Here is a 6,514-nt window from a genome sequence, read left to right on the forward strand (position 1 = left end):
GAAGTGATGATGATGTTGGAGTGAAGGTGATGGAATATGGTGACGATTTAAGTAGTATCTTAAGTAAGCCAAAGAGGAAGCAAAACTATAAGAAGTTTAACCCCGTTCTTTATAAACTTAAATAAGGGATGGTATGAAAGGACTTGAGCCCACTAGTTATGGAAACTAGGAATTTGAAGTATCAATGGAAGGGATTGATGCCACAAACTTTAGAAAAGCTTGCTTAATCGATATAGTTCTAAAAAGAACATGAAGAGAGAATAATCTCACAAAGAGTTTATATTATCAAAGGGTTGTGTTACAAATGAAATGCAATAGCCTATTTATAGTTTTCAAAGGGTTTAGGTCGAATAGACACATGATGGTTCGGCTAAGGTTGAAACCCCTTTGAAAACATATGATTTTTAATGAAAATACATAATTTTAATGAAGATAAATGCTCTTGGCCGAATGGTTATGTGTTGGTTCGACCCTAAGGATGTTTTGAATGAATTTGGAAGTTATTTGGACGCCAAAATGAAGAGGAAAGAGTCTTTGGAAAAATAGGAAGCATCCCTTGGTGTTTTTGGCGCCAATTTGATGTCACATGGAGTGCACATGCTTGAATGATGCACATGGCAGCCTACTTGAATGCACATGGGTCTTATTGCAAGGATTTGGTGAGGTTGCAACCATAGGATGATGTCTTGAAGTCCATGGAATGAATATAGGTAACAACTAGGTGTGACTTAGCTTCCAACGTGCATCTAGGTGTCATGGTCTTCAATGGACAACAACTTGTCATGAAAGGTCACATTTGTGGAAGGTAACCTTTCGTCATTTGAGCTACTTTCTATGTGTTTGAGCTGAAGATGAGCTGGCCATAGATGAATTACATGAAGATGAGTCATAGGACAACTCCTTGTGAAAAGGAACCTATTAGAATGCAAAATATTCAAAGTAAATAACTTATAATATAAAGATGTGACCTATAGGTTATACTAATAACTCATGTATCATATGATAATGAATGAATATTATTACAGCTATAGATTATATGCTTGAATATCAATCAATGATGCAAACCATATAATGAATGAATGCACATGTTATGATAATTCAAGTATAGTCTAATATGCAAATGTATGCTTATAATAATATATAGTGCATAAATAAGTAAATATAAGATAAAGTAAGGTATAACTCCCTTATACTGAGCTTGATGGATTTTGAATGATGTGAGTATGTGATACATGCACCACACACCCTAAAGCTAAGGATGATGAATTTACTATACCACTTGGCCCTATCACATGAGGCCGGACAAAACTTCTTAAAGATAAGCTTCAAATCACAGTTCAAGCATTCATTCGTAAGGGTCTAATAGCAGCAGATTTGAAACAACTTTTTGAAGGGTATCCAGTTGTTATCCTGTCGACATGTCTTCTGGAGATACAACCTTTTGTCTTTTATCTTTCCAACGGTTCTTGAATCGCATCAATCCAATATTGGGAACTCAAGATATGACCATTTTACTGAAGACAGTGCATGCAGGAAAGGAAATCCTTTACGGGATTAATACGTTATTTTGTAAATATTACGAATTTTCAATATTTATATTGATTATTTGTAATATAATTTAATATAGGATGATTAATTATCTTTTAGGATCAGAATTATTATTTTATTAGGAATTAAGGTTGGGTTAAAACAATATTTTTAGTTATTATTATTTTATTAGGAATTAGAGTTAAAACATGTTTAGTTTAGTAATATTTTATTCTTTAGTTATTTAGGACCTTTAGAATTCAGCCCCTATATAAAGGAGGCTTCATTCAACTTTGTAAACCAGATTTCTTTGATTAATAATGCAACGAGAGTTCATTTTTGTAAGTGCTGATTGCCTTGTGCCTTCGAAGCTTCTTTTCCTGGAGTTCTTTCAAGTTCTTGTGAGGGAGATTAATCTTCACACTCCAATTTGCCTTTTCATTGCGACTAGGAGGGTTGGTTAGAGCCGTATTATCGTGTTTGCCTTTTCATTGCGACTAGGAGGGCTCGATAGGACACTTATCCATCTATTTTCCACAAATCCATCCTCACCATCATCATCTTTACCGTTCACCTTCATAAGGGAGATCTTTTGATTTCTTGGTTATCATATTTTATTTTCAATTTCTTTATATTTTTTTATCTTGTTCTAATCTTGTTTCTTATCTTGTTTCTAGCACTTAAAGAAACCCCAAAGAACCCTAGCTATTACCGCTACCTTCCCCATTCATCTCTTATTATTCTTCATCGAGTCTAGAGCTTTTCTAAGTTTGATTCCTCAACAAGAGCAACATTCATCAATCCGTCACTGCTTCCCTATCAATTGGTATCAGATTTGGGCCGATTCTTGGAAAGAAGCAAGCAATCTTGTTTGTTCTTGCACACAACACCGTCAAGGTACCCCAACGGAGCTAGTTCAGAGAATATTCATCGTTTCAAGTTATTTTTATTTAATTTTAATTTAGATTCAAATCCTTCTTGTTAGTTTGCTATTTTTTTCAAAAAAAGGAAAAAAAGAAACAAAAAAGCCAAAATTTAAAAAAAATTGCAAACAAAGGTATTTAGGACTGATTTTCTCCAGATATCATATTCATATTAATTTTAATCTCCAGTCCAAAATTCACTTCAATCAGAGTTTATTAGAGCGTTCAAATACATCATTCAAGTTTTATCGATAGATTCGGTCTAGAATATCGTCGAATTTATTGAAAATTGTACAGGAGGAATTTTGTGGTGAAAATTTCCATATTGAAACTGCATATATTGGAGATCATTCACACAAAATATCAGAAGTTTTGGAGATCAAGAACAACTTCGAACAAAGAGATCAAGAAAAACAGATTGTTTGAGGACTCACCATTCAACAGAGTCTACTGGATACTACTAAAGGTATTTAGTTCTGAAATTTTACAGGTGGTTTCTTGACACATCGAAAGACATTCAAAAATTTTTCCAGAATTTTTGGATTCCGGTAACCCCCTCAAAAACGTTTCTCAATTTGATCCAGCGTTTTCTAGGTTTTCTGGTTTGGTCCTTTTTTCTTTGACTCTTAGTGCTTTAGTTTCTTTTGTTTTTCCCCTGTTATTGTTCTTTTGCATTATCTAACACATTATATTCCTTGTGTTAGTAAGACTAAAGAGTTTGCATACTTCTTCCTTCTTTGCATCCTCGTTCTCTTGGAGTCCAACCTTTGTTTGGCCTCTTAGAGCTCTTAGGTTTTTCTTATCACCTTTGCTAGTAATCAAACTCCGATACGAACTGTGAAAGACTACTTGGTAAAGTGAGTTTTAAAGAGTACAAGATCGGCTTACTTGCCTCTCGTTGTGTTACTTTCTTGGAGTGACTTGTGAGGTTTCTTGCTTTGTTGAATTTATTTTCTTTTATTTTTATTCTACTATAAAATCTTCTTTTGAGTGTTATAATTGCAGGATGGGCGACAATAACAATGAGACACTTACGACTATCTTAGTCGCACTTGAACGACTCACAACTCAATTTGATCAACTTAACAATGCCTTGAGAGAACGACAAGAACTACAAATAGATCTACCAAACCAGAATCTAAGGCTAAACAATGCTGAACTTTTGGCCCCCAGGCGAGCACAACCACGTTTTCAAACACCCGAACTCTTTGCAAAACCAAAGTTCACGATCCCGTCTTTTAAAGGAGACTACGATCCAGACAAGTACATCGATTAGGAAGGAAAAGTTGATCTCTTGTTCGCATACCATGACTGCCCCCAAACTGAACAAGTTCCACTCATCACCTTGGAATTCGAAGGATATGCTCACACTTGGTGGATGCAAACAAGGAAAAAGATCGACAGCTACCAAATTCAACCAATCACTTCTTGGACTGAACTCAAACATGCCATGAGGAACCGATTCCTACCGACACATTATACACGAGAAGTTAAACAACGACTATACCGACTTCAACAAGGTAGAAGTTCAGTTGAAGATTACTACAAGGAGATGTAGTCCTTACTCAATAGGGCTAACATAACTGAAGAAGAAGAGGACACCATGTCAAGATTCATCGTCGGCTTGAACTCAAACATCACTGATCTTCTTGACCTCTATGGGTACGAAAACCTCGAAGATATACTAAAGAAAGCAATGACAATCAAAGCACAAATACAAAGGAGATTCTGATTCAGAGAACATTACCAAGGTACTTCATTCTCTTACCAAGGTAATCCTTCAAATTCTTCCACATCTTCTACTCCATCTTCTCAAAAAAAGTCGAGAGATGACAAACTCGACAAAGAGAAACAACGACCAGCAAAGAATGAGACACTTCCAGCCCCTAAAGATGACACCCGAACAAGAGACATCAAGTGTTTTAAATGCTTAGAAAGAGGCCATATCAGTCGCAATTATCCAAACACGAGGACCTTAACCATACTAGGTGATGGATCTTACAATTCTGACTCTAATGAAGACATCACCGACATTCCAGCACATGCCGAACCCAAAGAAGATAGTGATGACTATGGAAGCGATGAGTACAATGGCACAATCTTGGTGATCCATCATACATTGAACATCCAAGCGTTCGATGAGTCTGACATACAACGTTCCAACATCTTCCACACTCGTTGTCTAATCAAGGAACAACCATTCTCCATCATCATTGACAATGGTAGTTGTGTCGATGTTATTAGCTCCAACGTTGTTGAATCACTTAAACTTCCTTACCAACGACATCTGAAACCTTATTGCTTACAATGGCTTAATGAGAGTGCCAAGATGAAGGTGGTTAAATAATGCCTCGTTAATATCAAGATGGGAAAGTATTGTGACGACGTATGGTGTGATGTAATTCCGATGCAACCATCCAACATTCTCCTAGGACGGCCTTGGCAATACGATAATGACGTCACATATTATGGTCGAAAGAACACTTACACAATTCCAATAAAAGGTAAACCGTTCCGACTTAATCCCCTACCCCCCAAAAAGATTCTCATAAATCAACAACGAATTCTCAAGGAAACAGAGAATTTGAAACAAAAGGCAAAAGAGGTCACAACCGATAAAAGCCAAACAAATGACCCAAGGGTGGTGAGTGAACCTCAATGTGAAAATAAAAGAGTGTCTCAAAACATTTATGCGAGTGCAAAAGACATGAGAGAGACCCTTTTTCAAAATAGGCCGTGCATTATAGTCCGTTTCAAGGACTCCATTTTATCAACTATCACTAACATCACAGATTTTCCTAGTGTGTTTTCTTCTCTATTACAGGAGTTTCAAGATGTCTTAAGCAACCCACCGGATGGTTTACCACCTATAAGAGGAATCGAACATCAAATCGACTTCATCCCTAGATCAACCATACCAAATCGCCCCACTTACCGATGCAATCCTGAGGAAACGAAGGAATTGGAATGATAAATAGATTCATTATTACAAAAAGGACACATCCGTAAGAGTCTTAGTCCTTGTGCAGTTCCCGTCATTCTAGTTCCAAAGAAAGATGGCACATTTCGAATGTGTGTATAATGTCGACCTATCAATCGGATAACAATAAAGTATAGGCATCCTATTCCACGCCTAGATGATATGTTGGATGAACTACATGGTGCAAGTATCTTCACCAAAATTGACTTGAAGAGTGGTTACCATCAAATTCGAATGAAAGAAGGTGACGAATGGAAAACAACATTCAAGACAAAGTTCAGCTTGTATGAATGGCTTGTTATGCCCTTTGGACTCACAAACGCTCCAAGCACCTTCATGAGATTAATGAATCACGTTCTTAAAGAGTTTATAAGTAAATTTATTATCGTTTGCTTTGATGACATTCTTATATACTCATCTTCTCTTGATTCTCATGTCATTCACGTTCGAATGGTTCTTGAAGTTCTTCGACGAGAACATTTATATGCTAACATGGATAAGTGTGTGTTTTGCAGTGATAAGCTTATGTTTTAGGCTTTATAGTTAGTGTACAGGGTATTCATGTAGATAAAGAGAAGGTTAAGGCAATTCAAGAATAGCCCATGCCTACTTCCATCACCGAGGTAAGATCTTTTCATGGTTTGGCAAGTTTCTACCGTCGCTTTGTCAAAGATTTCTCAACCATTGCTGCACCATTAACCGAGATCATTAAAATGTCAGTTGAATTCAAATGGGGACCACTACAACAAAAAGCTTTTAAACTTCTTAAAGATAAGTTATGTTCTGCCCCTATTCTTCGTCTTCCCAATTTTTCTAACACCTTTGAGCTAGAATGTGATGCTTCAGGCATAGGCATTGGTGCCGTCCTCATGCAAGAAAGACAACCTATCTCTTACTTTAGTGAAAAGTTAAAAGGTGCACAATTGAACTACTCTACCTACGACAAGGAACTTCTTGCACTCGTCCGAGCACTCAAAGTGTGGCAACATTATCTTCTCCCTAAAGAGTTTGTCATTCACACAGACCATGAATCACTCAAATGCTTAAATGGACAAGGTAAGTTAAACAAACGACATGCTCGAAG

This window comes from Hibiscus syriacus, unplaced genomic scaffold, assembly GCF_006381635.1.
Source record: "Hibiscus syriacus cultivar Baekdansim isolate YM2019G1 unplaced genomic scaffold, ASM638163v2 tig00002193_pilon, whole genome shotgun sequence".
NCBI classification, from domain to species: domain Eukaryota; kingdom Viridiplantae; phylum Streptophyta; class Magnoliopsida; order Malvales; family Malvaceae; genus Hibiscus; species Hibiscus syriacus.